Source organism: Acipenser ruthenus, chromosome 18 (assembly GCF_902713425.1).
Source record: "Acipenser ruthenus chromosome 18, fAciRut3.2 maternal haplotype, whole genome shotgun sequence".
Classification (NCBI taxonomy): Eukaryota; Metazoa; Chordata; class Actinopteri; order Acipenseriformes; family Acipenseridae; genus Acipenser; species Acipenser ruthenus.
In genome coordinates this window covers 23,781,564-23,797,168 of record NC_081206.1, presented here as the reverse complement: position 1 = coordinate 23,797,168, position 15,605 = coordinate 23,781,564, and the positions used below count along the sequence as shown (strand labels likewise).

At 34.6% G+C, this 15,605-nt stretch overlaps 1 long non-coding RNA gene across 1 annotated transcript in view; it reads right to left on the bottom strand.

Moving 5' to 3' along the window:
• Window positions 1-9,404: 9,404 nt before the first annotated feature.
• LOC131698538 (uncharacterized) overlaps window positions 9,405-15,605 on the bottom strand; it is an 8,322-nt gene continuing 2,121 nt past the window's right edge. Inside the window, exons 2-3 of the long non-coding RNA XR_009307623.1 lie at window positions 11,102-11,258; window positions 9,405-9,823 (exon numbers count right to left, since the gene is read on the bottom strand). This is a non-coding gene — a long non-coding RNA (uncharacterized LOC131698538). The remainder of the gene's footprint in view (window positions 9,824-11,101; window positions 11,259-15,605) is intronic.

Genomic DNA, 15,605 nt, shown 5'->3' with positions numbered 1-15,605 from the left:
AGATGGTTGAACTCTTTCATTTAGTGGCTACACAGCTCGTTTAAAGAATTACACAGGTCACAATGCGGTAATCTAAATAATTTAGTCTCAGGGTATTTCTCAGGCACTACTGATAGTCAGAAGGGTTCCAGCTGCTTTCTGTACCTGGAATTGAGCTCCAACATTGAGTATGCTGTTAATGTTAGAGTTTCAGTCACTAAGACGTTGACAGTGTCCACAAATACCTTTTAATGACAGGACACATTTGCTGTGTCAGGAAGGTCTCATACCTTGTAAAGAAACATGTTTTCAATAAGTCAAACACTGTAACACTTGCATCTCCCCTTCTATTATCTACACGGTCAAAAGACTAGAGAACTTTTGCAAAGTTGAAAGCATCTTAAAGTGTTATGTGCAGAAATGCAAAAACTTTAAAATGCTTTTTCCTCCCTGTTCCCCCTACAGGGAGTTGTTCAAGTCTGCCAATTGGACTAGCTAAATATTATGATAACCTTTTCCATCCTAATTTGTACTGCAGGCTGCGTGTGTGCTAGGATCAACATTAATTACTGTATAACATTTCAACTGCGTAGTTCACTGAAATGTCAGGCAGTTAGCTGAAGGGGATGTGGGGTCCTGAAATCAGCAGGAGGGTCGTGCCCCTGTGCACAGTGCTGCAAAGCATGATGGGAAAGCACATTTCTCAATACCCTATTTAGGCACTGTACTCTAGCCAGACCAAATTTCTGTAATACCTCAGTGGGGAATAAAAAAAAGCTATTATATTTGCAAGTCTTAAGTTACAACATATTGAAGTTGTAAAAATGATGACAGCATCTGCTATCCAAGAGTGAGTGATTTGTTCTAATAGCCATCCTTAAAACCTGCAGCTAGTTTAATCTGATGCTCTGCTGGTGCACCTTACTGAGCATGTTTAAGTTCAATTTTACATGGAGCCAGCATATCTTTACAGAAGCTGTTTGACCAAGAAATGCTGCCATGCTTATTCATTTGCACCCTGAGAATTCATGAATCAATTTGTTCTGGGTCGCCACATTGCCCTGCCAGAATGAGAGAAAACTCTTCAGTAGTTGAAAATCAATAGCTGGCATTGGAGTGCAGGCATAACAAGCATAACTGGCACACAAACTTTTAGTGTATGGCAGGGCACATTTCTGAAAAACAATGCTTTAGGAGATGAGCTCGGACAGACATGCTGGTGTATGTATATACATCAAAGCCTTGTTTCTGTACTGCAGTGATGTTTTATGGGATTGCTGTTTTGTAGGAGCTCGACAAAGTTTGAAATCATCCCTATAAACAGCAGGGGTCACCTTAGTACAATTTGCTAAATTGCCACCCCCTGCCTAGAAAGCCATAAAATACAGTTCCAGTAATAATTATTGTCTGACTTTCATAATGCACTTCTATTCATGCATTGAGTGACATTTCAATACACACCTTTGGATAGGTATTTATACACCTATCAACTCAACTGTTAAAACATTCTTGTCAGTTTATATTTTTCATTTCAACCTCTCTCCATGTTCTTGGCACATGACTACAAGTACATCATGTCTGTCAAAAGCTCCAAGTTGTCAGTAATAAGCTCTGCCTCCTGTTTTGAGAACAAATAATTTGTATTAATGCAGTTACTGCAATATCTATAGGTTCAACTAACCTAACAGAACAGGTTTTGCAAACCAGCAAAATATGATCAAATTTAAATTTTTATCTTTATTAGTGTGAAGCTAAGATCTCAAGATATTATAATGAACAGTATGAGCAAAGGCTGATTTAGGAAATTAGGCCTGAAGCAAGATATCAAAAATGTAGCTATTTTAATGAGACAGTATTAACAGTAATGGCATGTAATTTAGCATTGGTTTGCACACCTTGTTCTGCTTTATTCACTTTGGTGACATTGCTGTTGTCTATGGAGGTAGTGCCTAACATCACCTTGGAAACCATAATCATAAAAGGACTCTGCAAATCACCCAAAGTGTGATAGAAGTAAATTTGAGTCTTGGTCTAATAAAGGGTCTTAATGATAAACCAATGTTTTAAGACATAACATCTAATTACATTTTATATGAAGCAACACCATCTTTATGGAACTGATGGTTATTAGATAATAGTCTATTAGCAGCTTGATATTAACAATGCATCTCATTCTGCCAATTTGGTTGGGTGAAAAATTAGTAAGGCCACTTGGTGCTATTGATTTGGACAAAAAAATGTGAAATGCTTGCAATATGTAGCAGATATGTGGAAAATCAGATTTAGTCATGATGGACTGATCCGACAGACTTTATTAGAGGGCTGATAGCAGAAGCACTAGGTCGGCAGTTTCAAATGTGATGATTATGGATTATTCTGGAGAACAGACAGCACATTTCAACACTTCATTGAAGGAATTATCAAAGTGGCAATCACTGAGGAATCATCACGTGTCTCTCCAGAATAATTTAAACACCTATTAGACGCCATAATCATAATTACTGTAGAGGCCCTACTCTGTATGATCAAATATGCAGCACTGTAAGTACATAGAGAATCTTAATACCCAGGTTCTCAGTGGTTCAAGTAATAAAAACACTGAAATCTGGAGTGCAAGCTGAACCATGCAAGTGTGATTCAAATCGCACTTATTTCAAGTAATGCATTGGCTGTCATGGGCTCAGTTCCATATATGAAGCTATTGACTTTTAAGAAATACCTGTCACTATAAGATATTACTTTCATGAATGTTGGTCCTTCATACCCAAAAATATGATACACACACATAACAAATGACACTGCATTCAAGACCAGACCTCAAGGAAGCAGAGGCATATGTTTTTTTTTTTTTTTGTTAGTTTTTTTCCCTAATAATGCGTCCTGTGGGCAACAAAATGCAGTGGTACCAAAAAGCATTTAGACACCAAAAAAACGTAAACATACAACATGTCTAGATACAAAATAAAAGTAAGAATAGATATTGAAACTATTAGGGTTACTGTCTGAATATTGTTTTCTCTACTACAGTTACCCAAAGAGAAACTCATGTTTCTTGATCCATCGGGTGCAGAGCCCTGCTATGGGGGGACTTGTGTAAAAGATTTGATCACACATCTAATGTATTAAGGGAGTGGCGTTCCTCTCTCGGGTCCCTCGTGCAGTAATAAGGATGAAGAAATCAAGTAACTAAAATGAAATCAGTATAATGTCAATTCATGAACAGACTGAAATGGAAGACCATTTGAAGATAAATCGATAGAGAATAGAGATCAGCGAAACTGGCAATTTAGGGGTTAAGGAGACAAAAAGATATGGAAACCTTTCAATCATTTTTTTGTTGTAGTGCCTTTTTTGATCTGTATTCTGTGTAGTGTGTTTCCCATTTTATTAATACAACATTTCTTTGGAAGTAATTGTATTATTAACTTTTTGCTTTCATGCATGGAAAGTTTTAATGACATGGTCTGTATTTTTCTCCCTCTTGATAAAGTTGGGTGTTGTTATGTTTTAGATCTACTGCAACTCTAGTCATAAAAACAAAATGGCTGTTAGTTTGTGTTTCATTTTTTTTTAATAAATCAATTAAGTAAATTCAAAATTAAGCCGTACCAAACACACCAATTAGTGAAACATTCACTTTTGAATTAATCCAAAAAGCCGCTCCTATTACCTCAGCTCCTTAAGCATTGCAGATATAAAGAACTGGGAGTTATATGGAGAATTTTACAAATCTTCTGAATTTTGCAGGATTGTGGAACTCTTACTTGAATCCTAAATTAGAAAACTTTTCATTGCATAGCACAACAACAAGAGTTTAAATGCATGTGTGGAGCACATTCAGCTTGAGGGAGATATTATGGAAAGGGTTGGACAGAAATGGATACCTACTCTGGTTCAAAGGTAACATTGTAATAGTATTCTATATCCTAAAGCTACTATTTGAGTACTACAAAGATAATGTTAATGAGTAATACACACTCTCCTATGTGTTCATTTATCATAGTCATCATCTATCGACTATGACTACGACTACTACTACTACTACTACGGCAGGTGGAAATAATACAAAATAGATTTTTACTAAATGAATTTAGTATTTAATAAAACATTGAAAACTGCAGCTTTAATTGGCATCATTCTGAGACAGATTCTTACATTAAAAAACAATTCATAACTTCCATATTGAGATACATTAAATGTTTTTGTTTTTCTTCCCACGTCAGACAAATTGGCAGGGATTCCATCTCCATATTATTTTTTAATTTTCAATTTAGGTTATTTGATTTTTCGCTCAAGTGACCACAGTAGAACACATTTCATACGCCCACTTCTGTTTTCTTTGTGATTGCAAAATTATATTAGAAACAAAAGTCTGTTTGAAAGTAGCTTACAGTTTAAAAATGTGTTTAATAACAGATGAACACTGGAAACTATGCAAACAAAATGGCAGACAAGAATGACTTCATTTAAGGCATAATTGCTTCTCATCAACCCAAGAAATTATGCAGACCCCCCCCCCCCCCCCCCCCTCCATTTCACCCAAACAGGAAGAGTCAGAAATCACTCAGGCAGACTCTAATGGAAAGTCTACTCCTAGGTCCCAGCAAGGCAACTGCTCCACACATAGATCTAAGCCTAAAGACAATAGCCCTCAGAATCAGTTAATCATAACATATTATTTTAGATCAAGTAAAACTATACATCATTTTTGTCATGGTGTGAACTGGTGTCATTTTGTGGAAACTACTTTTACACAACTGAGGAGTACTTCCATATGTTAAGTGCTGTGGTACATCTATGGCAAGTACACTTTAATGCCATATGCATTTGTGGAGAATAATGACTTTTATCACCAAGTAAAAGTTATAAGCCAAGTAGATACACATTTCAGCTAATGTATGTCTACAGTAATTGTTACAGCGTTATCATTCCTATCATTCCTCTTTTTAAATATACCTCCAAATAACTGTGCATTCAATGCCATCTTAATTACAACCAATTTCAATGAATGTACTCCCTCAGCTTTAAAATGCTCGTTGCAATTAGTCTTTTACATGTTTTACAAAAAAAGTTTTTTTGCCTTTTGGACAAGCTGATCCCTGTACTCCTTATTAAAAAGTCACATGAGCCAGACCTGTGAGTTTCACATTTTAAGCACTGTCACATGTTTCATAAACAAAAGCTTTTTGTGCTGTGTGAGGCAATGGATTTATCTCTGTTTCAACACATCAAACACCTTTTAAAACCATTGCTTTGACAATTTGTACAAGTAATACTGCTCCAAACTATCTGAAATATGTGACCGTACTTAGCTAATTCTCTTCATTTAATATTTGTTTAATTTTAATGTGCAAATCTGTTTTATGTGTTAATGAAAGCATTCATTGTTTTGCTTTATATCAGATAAGTGTAATCCTGCATGATTCAAAGCAAATCACAAATTAGGTTATAAGTATAACTCATACAGGTTAAGAATTCCCCTTGAGACTAACTTGCATTTGAATAATGTGATTATTTTATTGTATATCTAATAATTCACAGGTAGATTTCACATATATTACACCTATCAAACAATACTGATAATATGATGTATCAGTGCTTTATGGTCACTTCCAGCCCACTGAGACAATTGATAGATACAATGTTTTAGCTATGGTATTTTAAAAATGAAGTCATCTTATGATGAAGGTCCAGTTTAAAATACATGATCTTGTATTATAATCAAAAACATGTTAGTGTTTCTTCTTCTTCTTCTTCTTCTTCTTCTTCTTCTTCTTCTTCTTCTTCTTCTTCTTCTTCTTCTTCGTCTTCTTCTTCTTCTTCTTCTTCTTACTACGCCACTGTCAAAAAGCATATTTTTAGTCTATATAAAAATGCCCTTTTCTGTGTCCCTATTACATGTACCACACCATTCCTCTTTGAATGACAGAATTTATAAATTATATTAGTATTGTTTGTTTTTTAGATACATTTTATTAGGTTATATTTGACGCTTTAAGCATAGGTAATACCTTATGGTTGCAAGGCATTACAAGAATCTCACTTATTTATTTTATATGCAAAAGATTATCATTGCCAACAAGCATAATACAATATAGTTAATGAATAAACAAGGTATGCAAGGGTGTAATCACCAGATAACTGATATTCATTGGAAAACACATCATGTGTTTGTACAATCTCTATTTAAAAAGTACTATAATAACACCACAAATCTATCTTGTTAAATGTAAAGTTTGCAGAGATGTTACTACCTTTCTGTAGCAATTAAAGCAATTACAGCACTTCAAATATCCAAGTAGAAAAACTGGAGAATACAAGGAAATATTATCTAAACCTTAACAGAATTAACCAAAAACCACAGGTATATTACAGAGCCCTGATACGCCAAGATCACTGCAGGGAATCTTACATTAACAGGCACACTGGTAATTAAATCATTTGTTACTTTGTCTGTATGTTTCAATGTTTCACTGATACTCTGTCAGGGCTCTTTGTGCGGATCAGGGCTAATCAAAGGTAATCAATTTTCAGCATTGAAGAAATCTGTGAATGATTATACATTCATCAGATCATTTAGTGAAGTGCGTGGAAAGTGCAATGCAATTAATCTTCCAGCATGTGGAAAAATTACCACCATAGTATTCCACGGTTATAATTAATTTTGCTGCCTTGCTGTGAATTTTGAGTACTTTTCTTTGGACGACCTGGCACCAATAACGACTCAAAGTTAAGTATTTGCAAAGCAAGCACAACAGTGAGCAACACAAGTTTAAACAGACAGATCTCCAACTTCAGGGTGGCTATTACTCAACATAATCCTGATTATATCCAATCTTTCACCAGAGGCAGCCACCTACACTGAAGCGTGAAAGGCATTAAAAGCACAATATAAAGTAATTAAAATGTTAGCAAAAATAATGGTATTTTATGTAAAACAACCCAATGAAAAATAGAATTCCACAAAACATCTGTTACAGAGAGAGAAACTGAGCCCTGAAATCCAGGATTGGCAATGGGATCAGTGCTATTCAACATGGAACATGTCTATGTGCAAACTGACCATTACTCATCTCTCACTGCAAGTGTGGACAAAACAGGTGAGCAGGCAAACTTAGACATCAGCCAGGAGCCCTTTTTCTTTTTAAGAAACTGTGCCCATTTCCCACCTTTTATTTAAAGGCATGTTTTGAAGATGGTTATTTATAATACCTTTATCTGTGGTTTCTCAAGATGTTTGTTTTATCAAAAATTTTAGCGAGACAGTTAATAACATACCTGGTATTATAATCACATTGATACTGTGCATGTCCCTTCCAGAACATAATGGAAGTCAATGGGGGACAAGCTTCAGATAATATTAATTTGGTTCATGTCCAGCTCCATCTCTCATACCGCTGAATTCCACACCACATAATATAATGTCTTTGGAAAATAAAAGATTAGAAGGTTTACATGTATGTTCTGATATTTAGAGTATGGTAAGACAATAAAACAAAGAGAACAAAGCCAATCTGGACAGTAACATCAGAGTACTGCTGTCCTGTAATAACAGTGCAGTTTGCATTACCGTTATTATCAGGCCAAGAATGAAATCCTGCAACCTTTTAAAAGTGGTTCTAAACTTTTGTATAGCTATATGCAAATTCAAAAGAACATTAGACGTCAACTAAGGCTGTACATTTAAACCTTCTGTGTGAATGCTCCTTTACCATTTAAAGTATTTTACACATTTTCACTGAAAAATAAGACTTGATTTAGTATTTCTAGTCATCTTTATATTATACTTTTTATGACAATTTTTCACATATAGTTATATGGTTAACATAAATATTAAGATACTATAAACAATGCCATTTCTTCAACCAACAAACCCAAAAAATCATAAAATCATGACCCCCGTGAAACAGTACATTTTCGATCAAACTTTAAACATAAAGTGCTATGCTGTTTATGATTTTTGTTATATTTGTTTACCATTTAAACACTGAAACCACTATAGCCATATTATTAACCTTTGTGCCACTATTGATTTTAACCAGCTAATAAGATTCATGTCATTCGTTGTGCCACTAACTTCCAATGACAGAAGTTACAGTCTCTCATGAGCTATTTCATTACAATGTATTTCCATAAAAGCAATTAAAAAATTCAATTTTGCATTTATGACATTCATTTTCTAAGCAATGACTTTTTAATTTTTAATCAACAGACCTACTGTATGCCATACATTATGCATAGATTACCTTATTAAAATAATATGGTATATTAATTTTTTTTTCTGTAATATTAAATAGCATTTAGGTATCTCTTGACTTTAACTTCACTTTCTAATTATTTTTTCTAAGCAGTACTAATTGTATTATTACATTTCACCCATACTAACTGCACATGACCCCTATCAATATATTCCTGTAATAACTCACAAATACTTTTCTCAAGAAAGGTCCAAAAACTAATATCACAAGCACAAAATAGCTAAACTCATAACATTAACCATGGAATTATCAGGTGCATTAGCTTCTTATAGGTCACCTCATTATATAAGATGATTATTCTTAAAAAGAAAATTAGAAAAGCTACACAAAAAGAAATGCATGTATTATGCATTTCTCTGTATCTAAAGTATCATGGATTTTCTTATAAAGCGCTTTGTGATGGTGGTCCACTATGAAAGGCACTATATAAAATAAAGATTGATTGATTGATTGATTGATTGATCTTGCTGCTTTTAAAAACTTTAGATCACATTATTATTATTATTATTATTATTATTATTATTATTATTATTATTATTATTATGTATTTATTTATTTCTTAGCAGGGCGACTTACAGTTGTTACAAAGGATCACATTACAAAATATCACATTACAGCTAATAGCAGTTATAAAATACAATAATATCAGTAGTAAGTAAGAGAAAATTCAAATGAGAGAACATAAGAAATACAATAAATAATTATGTTTGAGCAGAAATAATAAAAAGGAGTGGGGCACATTTGTCAGATCTATCAAAATCTCTTCAGTTGTGTGTTGTTTGATTTAAAAGTACAAATCTAACAATAATTCGAAAGGCTCTGTTGAAATTTATTTCAGGCCAAGAAGCCATTCCAGTGTTTCATTTAAAAAATCAATTAATAAAACACTGAGACAGGTACTGTACTGATGAAACCTGTATAGAATGCCTTACTCAGAATCTGCAGCATGTTTTCTTTTTAATTGTCCACACACATTTTCTAATCATCAACACGTTATCAAACTGTGTAGAATTGTTATTTCAGTACAATACTGCTGCACTCAGCAGAAGTCATATTGAATATGAGGAAAATGGCAAATTACTCAAATTATAAATATGTCACAACTACAGTGCTGCTCAGATTACATTTTAATAGGTTTATTTCGTTACCACATGAAAATACAGTACAGTATTTACTTTGTGGGTTCCCTGCCTAGCTGCATGCTATGCAGTGCTGGGAGTGTTGACCAGAACTCTGGGAATCGCTGTGAAGACTATAGTAACGGAAAGAATAGAATAAAAGGTGGATGGCATCTGTGGATAGGAAACTTATTAAAAACCCCAACCCTTTTTTTATTTAGAAATGGATGACCCTGTGGGACATCCATTTCTTACAAACTGAAGTCAGCAGGACTCATTACTTGTAAATCAGGCACCAGGGTTGTAATGGTCCTGGAATGCTTCAGCTGTTCAGGTAGAAAACTTGGTCCTTTATTCACCTCAGGACAATGCCCAGCCACTTCAGAAGCTGCTTGCAAATGTCAGGCCTTTGAATGTAACTGCAGGTGTTGCTTCCCAAAGACTTCTGCTACCCTCCTATGTGACCTGCTGTTGAATAATAAGGAAATGCACTTTGGAATTCAAACAGACATTGAAATAATAGGAGCACCATTTTGGGGCTTCCTTCTCCATTTTCCCCCCTGAAGTGTACACTCGACCATGACTAATATGGCAAACACATTGGGTGTGTTAATGACTTTTAAATTTCAGCATTTCCACAAAGCTGCTATATTGTTTTATCATGGTAATACTTTAGAAAAACAGTAACTAGTTATTTATGTATTTTTTCCCCACAAGAAACTAACAAATGCAATAATAATTGGAATAGTTTAAGCTATTGACTAACCATCAAGAATATGCATTATCCTAAAATATATGATCAACTAAAGAAAATAAACAAATACATGTCTGATGGCCAGAGCACAGCATTACAAGTATTATCAAACACAGCACACAAAATAAAACCCATAACTGACACTAATTCACCTGCAAACACTTCAAGCCCAATATGAAGGAAGATCATACAAATCAAATGTTGCAGGATTATTGTGTAGAATGCAGCTATGTTGCATTGTTTGAACAATGTTTCAGTTTAGTTCAGAGTTGTAGGTGCCAAACTAGCAAATAGTTTAGCAATGGACAGAGACGTGACAGAGAAAGGGAATGACCAAGGATAGACACGCAGACACACATACAAATATAAATACAGCTTTTGTACACCATTAGCTCCTAGAAGTTCTTGAAGATTGTTCCAAAAAGCTTTTTTTAAAAAATTCTCAGTATTTGCTGATTACTTTCAACAGTTTACTCTATACAGTCTGTCTCAAAAAAATCTTCTGAATTTCAATATATTAGAATTATTATTTTTACCTATTGCCTACCAGTGCTCTGACAAGCATGTAACAATGTCATTATCACGTCAATTTTCTTATTCTATTTACATACTGTAAATCCTGAAAGTATCAACTTCCTTTACGAAGAGAAGCCTTCTCTCAATAAAATAATGTCAGTGCTTGTTGATAACTTGGTATGCCATCATTTGTTTTAAAACCTGTTACAGCTTATTCACTAAAAACTATATTTTATAAAACTGTTTCTGCTTTGCGCTTCAGGTCTCAGTTTACCATACAGGCTTGTTTGTTTCTAAATAGGAACATCTGTGCAACAGCCTGCCTGAGAGGTCTGCATGCAGTGCAGCACTGAAACAAAGGCAGTGCTGCTCCAGCTGGTTTAGTCTCATGTGTTTTTATTCCTTGATGGTTTACCTGCAAGGTAAAAACTCAATCCTGCTGTTATTATTCAGATATAATTAGAAACCGTAATTACCGGGTAATCGCTGTGCAGGCCCATACCCTGCTTCCAGTCAGTGACTGATTCGGTATTGCTGAACCGAAGTTTGTGAGTCTCCATCAGTCAAAATGGTTGAATTTCCCAGGCTTTTAAAGATGTCGCTGACACACATGAAGCATCCAGTAATTCACTTCTGGAAAACATTAAAAAAATGAACGGGAAATTATCTGACATCATCATCATCATCTGGTGGCGATGCATTTTGAAAAGTTACTCCATTAGAAATGGCAAGGCTAAATGGAGCATGTGTTCCGGAAATAATGAAAGGAAACCATTCAAAATTTGTCTTTCTTATTCATTTCAACACTTCTCTGTTTTCTGTTTTTACTGAATAGCATTCCTGGTCTAGCAGTTTTGTCTGTATTTATTATTTGAAGGTTGGGAAGATTATCTCTTGAGTTTCAATAAACCCTGGCTCAGTGGCATCTGACAAAATACTTGGCTACAATCCTTGCAGATGTTATATACTCACAACAAACAGAAAGTGTGTGGGGGGGGGGGGTCTTACTTTCCTCTGACTGTTAACAGTTGTCTTTCTGCCCCAATCACTGATGTGTTTCTTTCAGAAATGCTCATTTGAGACCTATATAATTAATTGCTGTACAAAGAGAAATTGTATGGAACTATTATGCTACCTACAATGTCTTTAATACATTAAAAAAAGTAATTCCAACAAAACTACTTCTTCTGCTGCTGGTCTTTTGAAATGTACTGCATCGAAGCACTCAAAGCAGTCCTGATTGAATTTATTTACTGCCTGAAATCACAGAGCTTTATAGGTACCACATCTAATTTCTATAATCATTTTAAAGCCCACAGGAGATTAATTTTGCCCACACACAGAGACTTTTATTGCAATGCTCTAAAGTTACGGCCTTTCAGCTCCCAGTAGCCAGTTTACTGTACTGTACTGTGTCATTACAGCAGGTATGGGCAATTCTGTATGGAATGCAGACCGTGTATTATTCTTTTCTAGTGGGTAGACGGTAAGCCTCTGATAGAGAAAAGGCACCCCCTGTGGTAAATGATCAAACTCCCAGCTGTGCAGCGATCGCAGTCAGAGGTAGGGGGTCGGCGCACCAGCATGCTGAACCACTGCACTTACTTTTATATATTGAACGTGTTTTAAAAGAATACACGGCTGATGCGGGACTTCCATGAGTTTGGGTGTCTGAGATGGAAAAATTCCAGAGAGAACATTCCAAACATCTGAAACATTCAATAATAAAATACAGGTTTGTTTTGTTCCCTCTTCTAACCAAAAACAGCCACGACTACATTATGTTTACTGCCCAGTGCCTGGCGGGTAAAACATGTATACGCCAATAGGAAGCTGCTGCGTTAATCACCAACTTGCAATCCTTTAATGCTCCATTGAACACTGTGCGGGGAAAGGCAGAATATTATAAATAATGTTGATAAAAAAAATAAGGGCGTTAGGAAGGCATCAAAATAATCTTTTTGTTAGATCCCATATTATTATTATTAGTTTTTTTTTTTCTTGATGTGAAGAAAAAAAAAAAAAAGATTTTAAGATGAAACTGGGGCACTTTACTTTGCTAGGTGAATTCTTCAAAATCAGCAACCATAGCTTAGTAAGGCAGCTGTAGGAAAACAAGGTTTAACCCTTAAAATGGTTCCAAACCTGTATTTTATCAAAAAATCTGTTAGAGGAAAGGGTAAGGGGCCCAAATTTAAGAACAACAGCTTATATAAATACCACAAAAATATAGATATGGTCATATGAGGCCCCTCCATATCTTTCTGGTGGTCTGCCATTGTTCTCTGTAGGTGTCTTTATTACTTATTACATATCATCTTCTTATGTCTTAGTTACATTTTTTTAACAACACAGTATAGCTACAGCCTACATTTATTAATAATAACTAGATAATATTGTCTATACCAAAATATGGTATGTATATAAGATATGTAACAAATAGATGCATTATTTAATCTTTATAACAGATTCTTAAGTGATAATTGTACAGCTTTTATTCTGTTTACAGCATAATAATGACAGAGTCTTCTCCACAATCATGCACATTCAGAATGAACTGAAAAAGAACTATGTAGATGACCGTTGGGTGTCAATATTTTTTGAAAAAAAATGCTTTCATTAGGAAGAAAACAAACAGGCTTTTATCTGCTTTATTTTGGTTTGGTATGATACTTGAAAAGTTGTACATATACAAAACTAAAGTGCTATGTGGCATATGAAAACAGGACCAGTAAGAGGCAAAAACACATCTATTTACCATCTAGTCATTATCTATTTATGAGGGGAAAAAGTAATAGTAGCCGAATAACGTAATTAGCCCTAATCCCCTTTTGAAACATAGTTTTGTAATCCATACCAATTCACAGTATTTTTTTTTTTCAAGTTACTAAAGGCTGTTTGACAAATGCTTCTCACAAAACAGTACAACACCTTGGGAGAAAAGTCAGTTTTGATCCAGGTTTAAATTAGAAGAAAGGGGCAATTAGATGTAAACAAGTAAGAAAGAGTGGGACTATTCTTTGTGACATACCAGCCTTAAGTACAGGACAACAACTTTAATTCCCTGATTGACAGATGGATGTCACATAAGATGAAAATGAAAACTGACTCAGTGGACTGAAGAATAACTTCCTCTTGACAGTGCCTCAACCTCTGACCTTTAACCTGACTCCTGTTAGCTTTACGAACACAAGGCAATTGTCACAGGTGCAGTATAAAAGGAACATACATAAGACCCACCAGACTGGCTCGAAGTGGCTACAGATTTATTGTTTATGATGCCCACAACCTAATTGTTGAAGAAATGTCAAAAAGGTCCTGACCTTTTCTGACCTTTCAGGACTTGAAGTAATACAACAGGGAATAGAAAATGTGATGAGATGTAAAAATGCAAACTGTAACAGTCTCAATTTCTATTACAACAAAATAGTGTTGTTTGAAACCATGAAAGTGTAATATTTAGCTAGGATTATAAAAAACAAACAATTGTTTTGGTGACTTGCATTAATTAATCCTACCACAGGCTTGCTAATCCAAACAGGTTGGTACAGGACTCTGTTCAGATCTATTCTTAGTTTTATGTTTTTTATACTTCTACATCATCAAAAATGTTTACATACTTGCTGATAGCATGGTCCGCAATAGATTCCAATAGATTTAGATACAGATCAAGAAGCTCCTTCTTTATAACTGAAAGTTATCATATATTGTGTATTCAATGTATTGCTGCAGTTGATTAGGGAAACCCAGGTAAATCATGATGACACTGTTTTGTGTGTAATTGGTATTTTTGTGTGATGCACTGCCATTATATCCACAGTCAATGAGATGAGATGAGGTTAGAAGAGCTATACCACAAGTGCAGAAGAGCCTGGCATTTTGCATGGTGGTTAAGATCCTCATTTGTGGAGTGCAGGGTCACTGTTCTCAACGGCCTCCTAGTAACATTGGTACCATGAGCCGGTTAAAGGGTGGTGTGCGGGAACAGTGTGCATTAAAATAAATGAACCAATTTTTTTAAATGAATCTATTTATTATATGAAATGTTGTCTACTGTTATCTATTTGTTTTAAACTTACAAATGATATATAATATGAACATCATTGGGACAATGTATCATGGTGTCTAAAAAATAGGTAAGTTCTGTTCTGTTTTCCATTCAAGATCATAAAAGACAAAATATCAAAATGTCGGAACAATTGGTTTAAATCGATTTATTTTACATTTAACATTGTGGATAGTTTTGTTTAAATTATTATCAGCGATTAAAAAAAAAAAAAAAAGTGAAATGTACTGTATCTGCCCTGTAGCAACGAGGAGGAATGAGAAACTATTAATAGGCAGCACAGAGCTTTCTACAAAGCTCAGAAGAATAACAGCATGATTACAGTATGCTATCAAGAAAATTAGTTGTTTCAGTTGTGCATATCCCCAGTAAACTGTAGCAACATAATAACCTGCCTTTGTTTACAAAATGTTTCATTATGTAAAGACAAGCTCAAGATTTCAAACACCTGCTGCTATGAAACAGCATATTCAATTATTATGCTTGTTTAGGATCATCCAAATATTTGGTCCACTTACAATGAACAAAAACATTACTAAACAGATTACACCAGTGGAATCGGATTTCCATTCAAAAACTGCAGTGCCTAAAGATCGCTATGTACTAAAAAGCACAAATTACTCCAAAATTCCTTAAAGGTTGTAAGCAAGGTTAGAGGTCTTGCCCTATGGTTATTATTCATCCACAAAATGCTTTGATGAGTAATATGACACTAACTTTGTATATAAAGGCCATAGGATAATTGTTCCAACAAAATGCTTATATTATGTTACTCTTTAAGAGTTGTTAATTTGATACTCTATTGAAGTCAAATGTGAGCAGTGTGGTCCTATAATACTCGCTTAATATTTAGATCTTGCAAATATTAACAGATTATAATGTACTGGTGACTGTGTACCCACTAATGACATCTT